Consider the following 18,366-nt stretch of genomic DNA (forward strand, 5'->3'; position numbering starts at 1 on the left):
TGTGTTAATAAGTATATATACATTTAACATTAAAGAACCAAAATAAAGTTACTTTAAAGAAACTGTAGTTAACATCTGTAATGAATATTCATAAAAATGCGAGGCAATTAATTTCAACTGAACATTAAGCAGCATACACCATGTCCAAGTGTTATTTCTCCCAGACACTCAAGAATATCTACTTGAAAATACAAAGAATGTTTTGGCCCTAACATATTCAACAGGCATGACATAACTTATTATGAATTAAACATCTACATGTAAGGAACAAACCCTAACATTCATAGAAGAAAGTATTTAAAGCATTGGTCTTAAAAATGATTGCTTGGAAATGACCTCGAGTGCAGGAAACAAAAGCAAAATAGATAAATGAGATTTCATCAAGTAAATGGACAGACTTCTGCATAGCAAACAATCAGAGTTAAATGCTTGATGGATATACTAGAAGACATTATTTATAAATTGTATAAAAAACAAGTTAATATCTAAAATGCATAAATGACCCCCACAAAATCCTTATAGCAATAAATAACCTAAGGAGCAAAGTACTTGAATAGACCAAAAATTCAATTCCAAAAAGACACATGAATGGCAAAGAAATATATAAGAAAGAACTTAATGTAACCTGACAGAGAAGTACAAAAATGATAAAGTGGTATATTGCTGGTCAATTAGCCATTATGAAAAAAACAAAACAAACAAAACAGTTCCTCACAAAAAAGGAGAGATTATAAGGGATTAGTGTGGTAGATAGGAATGAAAAAGGGTGAAATCATTACCCAAAATAATATGTGTAACACAAAAATAAGAATCATGCTATCATATGAACCAGCTATGTTCTGGATGTTTATTTTTTAAAAATACCTAAAATGGTGTTAATGGTTAATTTGAATGGCCATGTTCATTTCTGCAATGTCCACAATATTAAAGAAAAGGAAAGAATTCTACATAACTAATTGCACAAATAAAAGGCAACACATATCTCCATATAGACATATAGTGCAATAAATGGCAATACAATTTAGACTCTTAGGAAATGAAATTTTATTGTATCACAGACATGAATCATGAGAGCATTAGATAAATAAGACAGTTACAAAGGGAAAAATAATACATGATTTCACATATATAGGATAACAAAGCCTTTCAAATTCACAGATGCAGAAAGTAAAATGAAGTATTGTTTCCTGGAGCTAAGAGTTGGGATATTAGGATTTGTTAAGAAAAAGTTCTCAGCACTTCTATGAAACAATGTGCATTAAGTTATCATAACTGTTCAAAGATGGTTAAGTGTTTATGTGTTTTTCTTTCTATACACATTTACACAATACACCTGCATAAGTATTAAAAAGAGAACATCAAGTAAGTTTTTTTGTAGTTCTGAAAGCAAGGAGTCATGGTAGTTGGCTTTCTATACTTGTCCTCATTCTATATGTCTTACATAATAACACAAAAGATTATGAATCTATTATTTACTTTTGTAATGAACATCACTAAGGAAATGAAGGAAAAAAGAGATGGGGAACAGACATATATAAAATAAATACTCAAAGGTTACTGGAGAACAGGCAAGACTGAGTCTGAAATATCAGAATATGATTTATCAGTTCACATTTTAAACAAGTACGCATCTCAGTTAGCTTTATCAGTTAACTATCAGTTTGGGAGCTAGGCCATTATTGAAAGTAATCCCCAAATAGAGCAGTAGAAGAATCCCAGGGTCAATAGCTATTGAGAATATTTAAAGATTTTCTTCATCCTTAAATTTGAGCAATATTTGTGGGTTACCGAATATATGGGAAAACCAAGAATTTAATATAAGCATGGCTCCAGCTGCATATGTAGCAGAGGATGGTCTTATCTGGCATTAATGGGAGGGGAGAACCTTGGTCCTTGGATCCCTATGATGCCCCAGCATAGGGCAATGCTAGGGCAGTGAGGTAGGGGTAGGTGGGTGGGTGGGAAGGCACCCTCATAGATGCAGGGGATATGGGAGATGGGTTCGAAGGATTGTGGAGGGGAACCAGGATAGGGAATAACATTTGAAATGTGAATAAATAAAATAACCAATAAAAATAAGCAAACAACAATAGATCCCTGAGAAAACACAGTTAAATATAGAGTTTTTTGGCGCTTTTGTATCTGCTTAAAGGTTTGAATCTCATGAGTCTAATTAAATACAAACATGAGACCAAATCTAGCCAATCCGAAAATAAATGATCTTTCCAAACTTAATAGATTAATAATAAAATACGAAAATATCATTTGTGGCTATTGTGAAGGGGGTCATTTCCCTAACTTCTTTCTCAGCCTGCTTATCCTTTGAGTATAGGAAGGCCACTGATTTGCTTGAGTTGATTTTATAACCTGCCACTTTGCTGAAGTTGTTTATCAGCTGTAGAAGTTCTCTAGTGGAGTTTTTTGGGTCACTTAGGTAGACTATCATGTCATCTGCAAATAATGATAGTTTGACTTCTTCCTTTCCAATTTGTATCCCTTTGACCTCCTTATGTTGTCTAATTGCCCGAGCTAGTACCTCAAGTACAATATTGAAAAGATAAGGAGAAAGGGGGCAGCCCTGTCTAGTCCCTGATTTTAGAGGGATTGCTTCAAGTTTCTCTCCATTTAGTTTGATGCTGGCTACCGGTTTGCTGTATATTGCTTTTACTATGTTTAGGTATGGGCCTTGAATTCCTGTTCTTTCCAAGACTTTAAGCATGAAAGAATGCTGAATTTTGTCAAATGCTTTTTCAGCATCCAATGAAATGACCATGTGGTTTTTTTCTTTGAGTTTGTTAATGTAGTGGATTGCATTGATGGATTTCCGTATATTGAACCAACCCTGCATTCCCGGGATGAAGCCTACTTGATCATGGTGGATGATCGTTTTGATGTGTTCTTGGATTCAGTTGGCAAGAATTTTATTGAGTATTTTTGCATCGATGTTCAGAAGGGAAATGGGGTGACTCTTACCAAACATGTGAAAGATCTGTATGACAAGAACTTCAAGACTCTAAAGAAGGAAATGGAAGAAGACCTCAAAAAATGGGAAAACCTCCCATGCTCATGGATCGGTAGAATCAATATAGTTAAAATGGCCATTTTGCCAAAAGTAATCTACAGATTCAATGCAATACCCATCAAAATCCCAACTCAATTCTTCACAGAGTTAGAAAGAGCAATTATCAAATTCATCTGGAATAACAAAAAACCCAGGATAGCTAAAACTATTCTCAGCAACAAAAGAAAATCTGGGGGAATCAGTATCCCTGACCTCAAGCAATACTACAGAGCAATAGTGTTAAAAACTGCATGGTATTGGTACAGTGACAGGCAGGAGGATCAATGGAACAGGATTGAAGATCCAGAAATGAACCCACACACCTATGGCCACTTGATCCTCGACAAAGAGGCTGAAAACATCCAATGGAAAAAAGATAGCCTTTTCAACAAATGGTGCTGGTTCAACTGGAGGTCAGCATGCAGAAGAATGCGAATTGATCCATCCTTGTCTCCTTGTACTAAGCTCAAATCCAAATGGATCAAGGACCTCCACATAAAGCCAGACACTCTGAAGCTAATAGAAAAGAAACTGGGGAAGACCCTTGAGGACATCGGTACAGGGAGAAAGTTTCTGAACAGAACACCAATAGCGTATGCTCTAAGAGCAAGAATTGACAAATGGGACCTCATAAAATTACAGAGTTTCTGTAAGGCAAAGGACACCATCAAGAGGACAAATCGGCAACCAACAAATTGGGAAAAGATCTTCACCAATCCTACATCAGATAGAGGGCTAATATCCAATATATATAAAGAACTCAAGAAATTAGACTCCAGAAAACCAAACAACCCTATTAAAAAATGGGGGTACAGAGTTAAACAAAGAATTCTCACCTGAAGAACTTCGGATGGCGGAGAAGCATCTTAAAAAATGCTCAACTTCATTAGTCATTAGGGAAATGCAAATCAAAACAACCCTGAGATTTCACCTTACACCAGTCAGAATGGCTAAAATTAAAAATTCAGGAGACAGCAGGTGTTGGAGAGGGTGTGGAGAAAGAGGAACACTCCTCCACTTCTGGTGGGGTTGCAAATTGGTACAACCACTCTGGAAATCAGTCTGGCGGTTCCTCCGAAAACTGGGCACCTCACTTCCAGAAGATCCTGCTATACCACTCCTGGGCATATACCCAGAGGATTCCCCACCATGTAATAAGGATACATGCTCTACTATGTTCATAGCAGCCCTATTTATAATTGCCAGATGCTGGAAAGAACCCAGGTATCCCTCAACAGAAGAGTGGATGCAAAAAATGTGGTATATCTACACAATGGAATACTATTCAGCCATTAGAAACAATGAATTCATAAAATTCTTAGGCAAATGGATGGAGCTAGAGAACATCATACTAAGTGAGTTAACCCAGACTCAAAAGGTGAATCATGGTATGCACTCACTAATAAGTGGATATTAACCTAGAAACCTGGAATACCCAAAACATAATCTACACATCAAATGAGGTACAAGAAGAAAGGAAATGTGGCGCCTTGTTCTGAAAAGACTCTGTGAAGCAGTATTCAGCAAAACCAGAACGGGGAAGTGGGAAGGGGTGGGTGGGAGGACAGGGAGAGAGAAGGGGGCTTACGGGACTTTCAGGGAGTGGGGGGGGCTAGAAAAGGGGAAATCATTTGAAATGTAAATAAAAAATATATCGAATAAAAAAAGAAAAAAATATGAAAATATCAGTAATCTGATTTTAAAATATTTCTAAACTCAAGACAAAAGGAACAGTAAAAATCACAGAATATTTTGAGATAAAAAAGTGGAGAAACATTTTTAAATCCAATATTCCACTAGATACCACTACACAGGACATAGCAAAGGGGATATATGCTATTATACCTCAATTTCCATGCTCCATTGCAGGAACATTCCTGGGACACTCTCTGCAAGAATCTTTTGTTGCATAAAATTCACCTAAAGTGCTTTGTATATAAATATACAAAGAATCAAAACAGTCCCAGAGAATTTTGGCTCTTTGATCTAGCAATGCATGGCATAGACTCCCAAATAAAGCAAAGTATATTTTCAAGTGTTTCTTCACTACAGAGGTCATCACTATCCATGAATAGGTTACCAAAATATGTCTGAAATGTTTAAAGCTAAAACAGAGAAATCAGTAATATTAGTGTTGAGGCAGTACCAGATTTACATCTGTTAGCAAAGCTTATCAATGAGCCACCAACCTTCAAATTATTTCTACTGAAGTATTTAAATCATGCCCAGAATCGATGGAGAGCAAAGTCATTTTACAGTGGAAAATATTGAGAGTATATATTTTCTTTAATCAAATGACAAGCTGAATTTGATAAAAATAATGGTGTAGTTTTAAGTTGCTCAATTAAAACTCTAGAAAGCCATGAATACTTGTGAATACACTTTTATAATGCCATTCTCTGTATAACACTGAAACACTGGAGTCAGTCTTAGGAGCATCATAAGCAGGACAATGACGTAGGCTATTTCCATTATTAGTTAGCGTTTTCCTGGAAGATCCATCGAAATCTAATGAAATGTTTAAAAAAGGAAAAGGGTACAACAGAATTATTATTTAAGAACTAACTTATTATGTTCCCAGAAATTCCAAGAAGATAAACTAAAACTTCCTGAAATTGGTGAGAGTTGAGAAAGAATATTTTAAATTAATGGTTATTTACATTCCTATGTAAAACAATAAAAATAAATTAGAAAATATTACAGAGTTTTGACTCACAGTAGTTACAGAAGTAACCTAGAAACACTAAGGAAAAATACAACAGAGCTTTGAAAGAAGACTATCAAACTTCCCAGAGATACATGACAACTTAACTTTTAAATATGAACTGCAGTTATTCTTATTCTGGGTGGGTGACTAAATATTTTTAAAAAGCACATATGGAATTCTTACCCTTTATAATATGGAAGCATTTTCCAATTTTTCTACAATATGATGGTAAAACTTTTAAATAAAAAAATGCACTAAAGTGGGAGAAAGGTTAGATGAGACATAATTATGATATAACATGTACTTTGTCAAAGGTAAGCAATGAACTAACATGTAGGAATGTAGGCAGATCATCAAAGAGTGTCTGTAGGTGGAGCTGAGAAAGAAGAGTAGTGTGAAAACAAAAAGGCTGAAACTATATGCAAGAGATCCTGGAGGAATAGTGTAAGAGAACAGAGAAACTATACTAAAGGCCAAGGCGCCAGTGTGAACATAAATGTTTTATCCTTGGCTGTTAGACTACAGTGAGGGAGAAAACCAAACAGGAGATAAGGAATTCCACTTGATGCATAGGATGTCCTGAAGCACCTGTGTTCTCAGAATGTCAGAATGCTAGGGTCTTTATTATGGCCCTCTTTTAGATATTTATGCTGATTACAATAACAATGAAAATATTCAGAACACAAACATTACAAGATAAATGAATATACTAAAGGGAAGGAGACAAGAAACAAGCTAGTATAACAGATGAGGAGACAATGGTTGTGCTGACAAATATTCCAAGTTTCAAAAAAAATAAAATAAAGGAATTATGATTGTATTAGTTTGGATTCTCTAGAGTCACAGAACATATGGATAGTATTTATATAGGTAGGGAATTTGTCGATGACTTACAGTCTATAGTCCAACTCCCCAACAATGATCAGCAGCAGCTGTGGATAGAAGTCCAAGGATCTAGCAGTTTCTCAGTCCCACGAGGCAAGCAGGCAAGGAAGAGTGAGTAAATCTTCCTTCTTCCAATGTCCTTATATATCTCCAGCAGAGGGTGTAACCCAGATTAAAGGCTGTAGGTCTCCAACAGAGAGTGTGGCCCAGATTACAGGCATGTGGGTCTCCAGCAGAGGGTGTGGCCCAGATTAAAGGCATGTGCCTCCATGCCTTTAATCCCAGATGATCTTGAACTCAGAGATCTCATTTTCTTAATCTTCTGAAATTCATAGTCACTATGCTTCAAGATCTCCATGCCAAGATCCAGGTCAGAAACTTATATCTCTGAGCCTCCAGATTACGATAATAGGCGAGCCTTCCAATTCTAGATTGTAGTTTATTCCAGATATAGTCAAGTTGACAACCAGGAATAGCCACTACAATCCACCTCTTGTCAACTTGACACAAATAATATCTCATGGCCACATGAAACAATAACAAGGTCATGAATACGCCTAACATGATATAACTATTTCTTGTACAATCACAAATGCATTTGTAAATTTACAAAGAGGCAATGTTTCTTGGGAACATTCTTTTACTGTTTCAATACCAATTGATGTTAAAGTAATTGGAAGAAAGACAAATGTATCCTTAACACAATAAGATAGAAGCATTCATATTACTTATAATACTCATTTCTGCAACTGGTTTACATGGCCTTAGGTGGTATTTATAACTACCTTCCTCTGCTACCCATCCTGTATTTCCTTCACCTTCAGCAAGCACCTCAGCATGTCTTGGTTCTTTTCCTGGAGGATTGACCCATACCTTCATTCCTGATGGGTCATACTTTGTCATCCTGCTTGGATTAGGCTGTTGTAGTTTCCCATTGACTTTAATCACAAGACATGGTAGTACTAAGAGACGCCCTAGGGAATCTCCTGCACTCCAGACATAGTCCTGCTTACCTCCATTGTGGAGAGGCAATCCAATTTTCCCATGGTAATCTGGATCTATTACCCTTCCTAACACTGTTATTCCTTTCTTAGCCTGTTGGTTTAAGGGCATTAGAAGCCCAAAATGGCCAGAGGGAAGTCTGAGCTTCCAGTTCAATGGAATGTTTCTTGTAGCTCCTGGTAGGAGCACTCCCCCCTCTGGAACCAAAATTTCTAGGCCAGCAGAACCTAAAGTTGTCGGGACAGGAAGCAAAAATTTTCCTAGAGGGTCACTAGGAGTGATAGTGAATGGAACTATTCCCTTTTCTACCCCTTGATTCCTGGACCCATGGATCCTGGCTATGGGAGAAACTGTACCATATATTGAACGCTGATTCAAAGCATATACTGCCTTCTGAAGAACTCTGCCCCAGCCCTCCATGCTGTTGCCACCTAATTGGCGCCGTAACTGTGTCTTCAAAAGGCCATTCCATTTTTCTATCAGACCAGCTGCTTCAGGATGATGTGAAACATGGTAAGACCAGTGAATTCCATAATCGTGGGCCCACTATCACACTTCTCTGGCTGTGAAATGAGTTCCTTGGTCAGAAGCAATACTGTGTAGAATACCATTACAATAGATAAGGCATTCAGTGAGTCCACAGATGGTGGTTTTGGCAGAAGCATTATGTGCTGGAAAGGCAAATCCATAACCAGAATAAGTATCTACTCTAGTAAGAACAAAACGCTGTCATTTCCATGGGGGAAGTGGTCCAATATAGTCAACCTGCCACCAGGTTGCTGGCTGGTCACCTCGAGGAATGGTGCCACATCTGGGGCTCAGTGTTGGTTTCTGCTGTTGGCAGATCTGGCATTCAGCAGCAGCTGTAGCCAGGTCACCCTTGGTGAGTGGAAGTCCATGTTGCTGAGCCCAAGCATAACCTCGTCTCAGCCACCATGGCCACTTTGTTCATGTGCCCACTGGGCAATAACTGGGATGGCTGGGGAAAGAGGCCGACTGTCCACAGAACGGGTCATCTTATCCACTTGATTATTGAACTCCTCAGCTGAAGTCACCTTTTGGTGAGCATTTACATGGGACACAAATATTTTCACATCCTTTGCCCATTTGGAGAGATCTATCCACATACTTCTCCCCTAGATGTCTTTCTCACCAATTTTCCAATTGTGATCTTTCCACATCCCTGACCATCTAGCCAATCCATTGGCTACAGCCCATCAGTCAGTGAACAATCGTATATCTGGCCATTTCTTCTTCCAAACAAACTGTAATACCATATGTACTGCCCGAAGTTCTGCCCACTGTGAAGATTTTCCTTCACCTGAATCTTTCAAGGTTGTCCCAGAAAGGGTTTGTAATGCTGCAGCTGTCCACTTCTGGGTGGTGCCTGCATAACATGCAAAGCCATCAGTAAACCAGGTCCTAGTCTTCTCTTCTTCAGTCAACTAGCCATAGGGAACACCCCATGAGGCTATAAGCACATGCTTGGCAGCAGATGGCATTGTAACAGGAGTAGAAACCATAGGCATCTGAGCAACTTCTTCATGTAACTTGCTTGTGCCTTCAGGACCTGCTCTGGCCTGATCATGTATATACCACTTCCATTTGTTAATAGACTGCTGTTATGCATGCCCTACTTTATGACTTGGAGGGTCAGATAACACCCAGCTCATGATGGGTAGTTCAGGTCGCATAGTAACTTGGTGTCCTAGTGTCAAATGTTCAGTTTCCACTAAGGCCCAATAGCAGGCCAAGAGCTGTTTTTCAAAAGGAGAGTAGTTGTCTGCAGATGACAGTAGAGCTTTGCTCCAAAATCCCAAATGTCTCTTTTGTGATCCACCTAAGGGGCCTGCCAGAGGCTCCAAACAGCATCTCTATCTGCCACTGACACCTCAGGTACCATTGGGTCTGCTGGATCATATGGTCCAAGTGGTAGTGCAGCCTGCACAGCAGCCTGGACCTGTTGAAGAGCCTTCTCCTGTTATGGGCCCCACACAAAGTTAGCAGCTTTCTGAGTCACTCAGTAAATAGGCCTGAGTAACACACCTAAGTGAGGAATGTGCTGTCTCCAGAATCCAAATAGACCCACTAAACGTTGTGCTTCTTTCTTGGTGTTGGGAGGGGCCAGGTGCAATAACTTATCTTTCACCTTAGAAGGAATATCTCTGCATGCCCCACACCACTGTACTCCTAAGAATTTCACTGAAGTAGATGGTCCTTGAATCTTGGTTGGATTTATTTCCCATCCTGTGATACGCATATGTGTTACCAATGAATCCAAAGTGGTTGCTACTTCCTGCTCACTTGGTCCAATCAGCATAATATCATCGATATAGTGCACCAATGTGATATTTTGTGGAAGAGACAACCGATCAAGGTCCCTTCTAACTAAGTTATGACACAGGGCATGAGAGTTAATATATCCTTGAGGCAAAACTGTAAAGGTATACTGCTGGCCTTACCAACTGAAAGCAAATTGCTTCTGGTGGTCCTTATGGACAGGTACTGAGAAGAAGGCATTTGCCATGTCTATATCTGCATACCAGGTTCCAGGAGATGTGTTAATTTGCTTAAGTAATGAAACTACATCTGGTACAGCAGCTGCAATTGGAGTTACTACCTGATTTAATTTTTGATAGTCAAGTGTCATCCTCCATGATCCATCTGTCTTCTGCACTGGCCAGATGGGAGAGTTAAAGGGAGATGTGGTGGGAACCACACCCCTGCATCTTTCAAATCCTTGATTGTGGCAGTAATTTCTGCAATTCCTCCAGGAATATGATATTGTTTTTGATTCACTATTTTCTTTGGCAGAGGCAACTCTAAAGGCTTCCATTTTGCCTTTCCAACCATAATAGCCCTCACTCCACAGGTCAGAGAACCAATGTGAGAATTCTGCCAATTTATGAGTATATCTATCCCAATTATACATTCTGAAACTGGGGAAATGACCACAGGATATGTTAGGGGACCCACTGGACCTACTGTGAGTTGCACAGCAGTCAAAACTCTGTTAATCACCTGTCCTCCATAAGCCCCTACTCTAACTGGAGGGCCACAATGTTTCTTGGGATCTCCTGGGATCAGTGTCAATTCAGAACCAGTATCCAATAGCCCCAGAAAGCCTGATTATTTCCTTTCCCCCAGTGTACAGTTACATTTGTAAAAGGCCATAGGCCCGTCTGGGGAAGAATTGGAGAAAAACTAACAGCAAAACTTTTAGGTGTCTTATCAAGATCCTTCCTCAGGGGAACCCGGCCACCCCTTGGGTCTTCATGGGTCTTCAATATTCTCCGAGCTCCCAGGAGGGAGAGAATCTGGACAGTTGAAGGTGATGATGGACCAACCAACCAACTCCAAAATTTTGAAACATTCATCCTTATACTTCTGCTCTTCTAGAACCACTCCTGGTACCAACTTCTGTATTAGTTTGGGTTCTCTAGAGTCACAGAACATATGGATAGTCTTTATATAGGTAGGGAATTTGTCGATGACTTACAGTCTATAGTCCAACTCCCCAACAATGGTCAGCAGCATCTGTGGATGGAAGTCCAAGGATCTAGCAGTTTCTCAGTCCCACAAGGCAAGCAGGCAAGGAAGAGTGAGTAAATCTTCCTTCTTCCAATGTCCTTATATATCTCCAGCAGAGGGTGTAGCCCAGATTAAAGGCTGTAGGTCTCCAACAGAGAGTGTGGCCCAGATTACAGGCATGTGGGTCTCCAGCAGAGGGTGTGGCCCAGATTAAAGGCATGTGCCTCCATGCCGTTAATCCCAGATGATCTTGAACTCAGAGATCGCCTTGTCTTAATCTTCTGAAATTCATAGTCACTATGCTTCAAGATCTCCATGCCAAGATCCAGGTCAGAAACTTATATCTCTGAGCCTCCAGATTAGGATAATAGGTGAGCCTTCCAATTCTAGATTGTAGTTCATTCCAGATATAGTCAAGTTGACAACCAGGAATAGCCACTACAATGATCTTTAAGTTAAATAAGAGTTATTGTTTAATTGAATAAACAGCTTTATTATTTCAAATTCTTTCATATTTTCCCTTCTTTTTACATAAATTGTCCCATTTGTATAACTTCTTCCACACTTCAAATTCTTCCCATCTTCTGACAGATTTGGCTGTGACATAAAAAATGCTATGGAAGAGAACTTTTCCCAATTTATTGGTTGCCATTTTGTCCTATTCACAGTGTCCTTTCCCTTATAGAAGCTTTGTAATTTTATGAGGTCCCATTTGTAGATTCTTGATCTTAGAGCATAAGCCATTGGAAAAACATAACTTTTCCCCTGTGCCCATGTAGTCAAGATTTTCTTTACTTTCTCTTCTATTAGAATCAGTGTATCTGGTTTTATGTAGATGTCCATGATGCACTTGAACTTGAGATTTGTACAGTGAGATAAGAATGATCCAGCATTGTAGTGGAGTACCAGGACAGAGAAGAGGGAGGAGGAATGATTGGAGAATGGATGGAGAGAAGAGGACTTATGGGACATATGGGAAGGGGGGAACTGGGAAAGGGAAAAGCATTTGGAATGTAAACAAAGAATATAGAAAATAAAAAATATATATATACAAAAAAAGAATGGATCAACTCGCATTATTCTACCTATTAACCACCAGTTGAAGCAGCACCATTTCCTGAAAATGCTGTCTTCCCCCCGACCCCGGATGGTTTTAGGTCCTTTGTCAAAAATCAAGTGACCATAGGTGTGTGGGTTCATTTCTGGGTCTTCAACTCTATTCCATTGATCTACCTACCTGTCACTGTACCAATACCATGCGGGTTTTCTTTTTCATCACTATTGCTCTGTAATACACCTTGAGATCAGAGATGGTGATTCCCCCAGAAGTTCTTTACCAATCCTACATCAAATAGAGGGTTAATATCCAATATATACAAAGAATTCAAGAAGTTAGACTCCAGATAACCAAATAACCCTATTAAAAGAGCTAAACAGGGAATTCTCAACTGAGGAAACTAGAATGGCCTAGAAGTACCTAAAGAAATGTTCAACATCCTTAGTCATAAGGGTAATGCAAATCAAAACAACCCTGAGACTCTACCTCACAGCAGTCAGAATGGGTAAGTTCAAAAACTCAGGGGACAGCAGATGCTGGTGAGGATGTGGAGAAAGAGGAACACTCCTCCATTGCTGGTGGGATTGCAAGCTGGTAAAACAACTCTGGAAATCAGTTTGGTGGTCCCTCAGAAAGTTAGACATAGTAGTACCTGAGAACCCAGCTATGTCACTCCTGAGCATATAACTAAAATATGCTCCAAAATGTAATAAGGACACATGCTATACTGTGTCTATATAGAAGTTTTATTTATAATAGCCAGAAGTTTGATAGAACCCAGATGTCCCTCGACAGAGGAATGGATACAGAAAATGTGGAACATTTACACAATGGAGTACAACTCAGCTATTAAAAACAATGACTTCATGAAACTTGCAGGCAAATAGGTGGAACTTGAAAATATCATCCTGAGTGAGATAACTCAGTCACAAAAGAATACACATTGTATGTGCTAACTGATAAGTGGATATTAGCCCAAAAGTTCAGAATATCTAAGATTCAATTCACAGATCATATGAAGCCCAAGAAGGAAGACCAAAATGTGGATGCTTCAGTGCTTTTTAGAAGAGTGAACAAAACACTCACAGATGGAAATATGGAGACATAGTATGGAGCAGAGACTAAAGAAAAGGCCACCCAGAAAGTGCCCCACCTGGGGATCTATTCCATATACAGCCACCAAATCCAGACGCTATTGAGGATGCTGGGAAGTGCTTGCTGATAGAAGCCTGATATGGTTGTCTCCTGCAAGACTTTGCAGAACCTGACAAATATAGAGGCAGATGCTTGAAGCCAACTGTTGGACTGAGTGTGGGGTTCCTGATAGAGGAATTGGAGAAGGAACTGAAGGACCTGAGGAATTTTGCAGCTCCATGGAGGGAGTAACAGTGTCAATTGGACAGACTCCCTGGAACTCCTAGGGACTGGACTACCAACCAAAGAGTACGTCTAGAGGGACCGATTGCTCTTGCTGCATATGAAGTAGAGGATGGCCTTGTTGAACATCAGTGGGAGGAAAGGCCCTTGGACCTGAGAGTGTTTGTTGCCCCAGTGTAGGAAAATGCCAGGGCAGAAAGATATTTTCTTTATTTACATTTCAAATGTTTCCGCTTTTCCAGGCCTCCCCTTCAAAAACCCCCTAATCCATCCTCTCTCTCCCTGCCTCTATGAGGGTGCTTCCCCACCCATTCACCCACTCTTCCCTCGCCACTCTAACATTCTCCTACTCTGGAGCATCAAGCCTTCACAAGACCAAGGCCCTCCCCTCCCATTGATGCCAGATAAGGTCATCCTCTGCTACATATGCATCTAGATTCATAGGCCCTTCCATGTGTATTCTTTGGTTGATGGTTTAGTCCCTGAGAGCTCTGTGGGGGTCTGGTTGGTTGATACTGTTGTTCTTCCTATGGGGTTGCAAACCCCTTCATCACCTTCAGTCCTTCCACTAACTCCTCCATTAAAGTCCCCAAGCTTAGTCCAATGGTTGCCTGCAAGCATCCACATTTGTATTGATAAGGCTCTGGTATTGGGGCAGTCTTTGGATGGCCATTCCTTTAGATGCTGCTCCATTCTTTGTCCCTGTATTACTTTTGGACAGGAACAATTCTATATCACAAATTTCATGTAAAATAACCTCATGACTTCTTTTTGTTTAAAGATGTAGTCTTCATGTGTCCCTGACAAAGCGCTAATTTAAAAGTTTGTTGGTTTCATGGTTCCATTAAAGCTATAGCTCCTCAAGGGACAGACGTGATTGTACATAAGCAAGTTCCCAGTCCTGGCCCAGTGTTAGGCTTCCCTGTGCATCCTAATAAAGAAGCACCAGTAATGTAAAAATGACACATACTTACAAAACCTTTGAGTCATTGCAGCAGATAGGCACAAATATATTTAGCTCATATGCTTACAAAGTTGGGCACAGTTGGGAAATTGAGGGTTCCTATGCATTTCACACGACCAACAGCTCCTGGTTTGCCTCTGTGCTGATATTAGTACACAGAAATATAACACAAATAGGCCATGCTTTTGGGTGAGTCATTAGAGGGTAGAAATTTGTAATATAAAAGCCAAACCTTTCCAGCCTGTCTAATTTTAGTAGTTTCTATATTTCTGATTCCTCACTTGGGGAACCTTCTAGAGAATTTGAAAGCTTATGTACAAATGATAAGAATGGCTGCACGTTTTATACATCAAACAATATTCTTATACACCCCTATAATAGAAAGCGGAGACTTCCTTGACTGTTTTCCTAACTATAATCCTGTCTCTGCATCTAGATGAATTGAAAGTGTCCCTCTGACTGTCTTCATAATTGTTAGGAGTGGCCCCTGGCCTACAGAAGTGAATTTATTAATTTTTATATCTCAAATTTATATTCACCTTTGCCAAAATTCTATCATAATAGAAGAAAGCCTTCATTAAACATTTTAGCAAAATAAGAGAATTACGATGATAATTTAACATTTGAATACTTATGAAACAATATAAAACACTCAGCAAAACCTTCTAAGATAAATTATTAATTATTCAATGTATTGGAATGCATGAGTTTTTTAAAAAGATACTCTACCTTATTATTTTAATTTCTAACTATAATTTGGTCTGAATTTAGCTTAGATGTTCTTTGTATATTCTATCATTGTCCCTCTAAATTATTATCCATTGAAATTACTTAACTCATATTTGATAACTATAAGATTTGTAGAATATTGATGCTACTTTTGGATGTAGAGAAAGTGAGATGAAACATAGTAGATATGGTAAAGGTAACATGATTAGGATGGCCTTATACCAGTTAATGTAAGCCAATGAATTACAGGAATCAAGATCTGACTTTACAGTCTTATTTTTCTCTCATAATTACATGGAACCAATTATTCTCACCACCTGTGATGCTAAATAGCTTTATTTGCAAAATATTTAAGATCTGTAGTTTTACATCAGGTTTTTGTGGTCTAGGCTGGCTTTGAAATCACTATGTGTCACACAACTGACTTTGAACATGAAGTTATGTTCTACAACAGCATCTCAAGAATTGTAGTAGAACTGGATACAATTATATTTACCTTTTAGAGGTTATATGTAAGCCCTTATTGCCGAAAGCATTGGACACTTAGGATATGCGTGGAACTGGATCTAAGCCTCCTCATGTCTGCAGTCTATCTTTTATAGTAGCAGAAAATTCAAGGGAAGATGCCAAGAGAGGGAAAAAATAATAGCCCTATCTAGCTCCAAGACCTATGTATCACAATAATGAGTAGCCAGCAATATATGTATAAAGACATAAAAAGTGGCACTCACCATGTTGGTGATCATCAAAATCTGTCTAATTGGACTTAAACTTGTCAACAGAATAAAAATCAAGTTTGGTAATAGAAATTGAGGCTACTTCCTGGGGCTTGCGAGGTCATGAACCTTCAAAAGCAATCTACTACTATCTGATTTCTAAATGAGCATAATTCTTCACTTTATTCTACATATATTCTTCACATAAGAGGTAACTGTTTTATTGGTTATCTGATACAGTGTGGTCCGTCCTGAAATTATATACATACAAAACCAAAAACTGATTCTGAAAGTTATATATGCATATATATTTACACATACATATGACGCACATATATGTACAATTATATAAATATATGTAATAATAATCAAAGAGAAAGATGCTATCAATTTGAGAATAGTGGGGGATGGAAGAATTTGAAGAGGGGGTACCTGGAAGAAGAGGTTTGAAGGGAGGTACTAGAGGGAGGAAGGTATGTAACACTTTCTAGTTTAAAATACATTTTCAAAATAAGGGAAAAATATTATAAGAGAGTAAGATGGTTCAGCAATTAAAAGTATCTGCTGGGCAAGACTGCATTCATGTGTTTGATTACCACAGCACATGTAAAATTGAAGAAAAGTACTGACCACAAAGGTGTCTTCTGACTTCCACGTGCATCTTTAGACTTTCTTCTCCTATGATAAAATATCATGAAAAAGAACAACTTGTAGAAGAAAGGTTTTATTTTTACTTATACTTCCAAATAGCACTCTGTCAGTGATGTAAGTCAGGATAAGCAGTAATTGAACCAGTAACCTTAGAGCAATGCTGCCTACTGGCTTGCTCAGCCTTCTTTCTTATACCTTTCAGAACCATGTGCTCAAGGTCTACCCTGCTCCCAGTGAGCCGGGCCCACCCACACCAATAATTAATTAATAAAACATCCCACAGGCTTGCCTGGAGGCCAATCTAGTTCTAACATTTTCCTAATAAGATTGTCTCTTTCTAAATGACCCAATTCTATGTTAAATTAATATAAAAACTAATGAGCACAGCATGTATGGACACATTCATCTATATGTCACACACATGTAAACACAATAACAATAAATTAAATAAAAATATTTTTTAAAAGAGATAATAAGAAAACATCTATAAAGCTCTTAGCATGGTGCCTGGCACATTGAGACCACATGACAGTGCCATCTATCACTAGTAATGGTTTTATGTGATATCAAAAGAGTTGTTACTAGCAAGAAAGTGGTTATCTCTTTGTAGGATTAAGGTTTAGGGATTAAATCAAGCAGGGAATAAATTACATTACCCGGGGGAAATCATACAACTATAAAAATGGGCAGATTACAGAGAGCTCTATATAACCATCAATTTTGTTCCAATTTACTAGCTATGAGGGTCATAAATTTTCTGAGATTGTGAGTTCTGACCTGTAAGATGAAAGTTGCAATATATACCTCATAGAAATTTAATAAGGACTTAAACATGTATATATGTGAAAATACTGTATGGTGCATAATAATAATTTGAAGCTTTCCAATGGAGAAAGAAAGGGGTGTAAATACACAAAAATTAAAAATGAAAAAGAGAGAGGAACACTAATTTGAAAACTGCTATATTATACTAGTCACAATATTGTGTAACAAATTAGCCCCAAGTTACACTTACAACAATCATTATGTCCATTTTGTTGGGTCAGGAGTTCACATATAACTTACTCTGTTTTAGAATCTCTCCTAAGCCTCATTACAAATATTGGCCCTCATTATAGTTCTAGCACAGCTCACTTTGAGAAAAACAGCATCCAAGTGCACTCAAGGTAGCTATTCTCATTTCCATGTGACTATTTTGTATAAGACATACTCAGTTTCTTGCTATGGCTGCTCCATGGACTACTTGACAAGATGGAAACTCACTTCATCGGGAGATACAAGGAACGAGAACATACTGGCTTTTACAACCTGTTCTTAGAAATGATATGAATTATGTATATTCAGTTCTGGTATAGACAGGGTTATGCACAGGTGATGTACCAGTATACTGTGCTATTCTCAAAGCTTCCTAAATACCCTTTTAAGCACTGTTGATGGCATCTATAAACATGTGGGATGTATAGCCATAATGAATAGCTTAATGTCTTAACAAATTTAACATTCTGACAAACTTACTTGACCTCTCTAGTTTTTTAACTGTCTTTCCTACAAAGGCTAAATAAAATAGTTATAGATCAGGAGTAAAGAAATTAATACTTCTCAATATGTAAAGTAGTTAGAAATGCCAAAAGTAAATCCTAATGTTAGTTTATTAGGTCATTGTCAAGTCAGTTATTGGCTTTGTTA

This window comes from Apodemus sylvaticus, chromosome 5 (assembly GCF_947179515.1).
Source record: "Apodemus sylvaticus chromosome 5, mApoSyl1.1, whole genome shotgun sequence".
Classification (NCBI taxonomy): Eukaryota; Metazoa; Chordata; class Mammalia; order Rodentia; family Muridae; genus Apodemus; species Apodemus sylvaticus.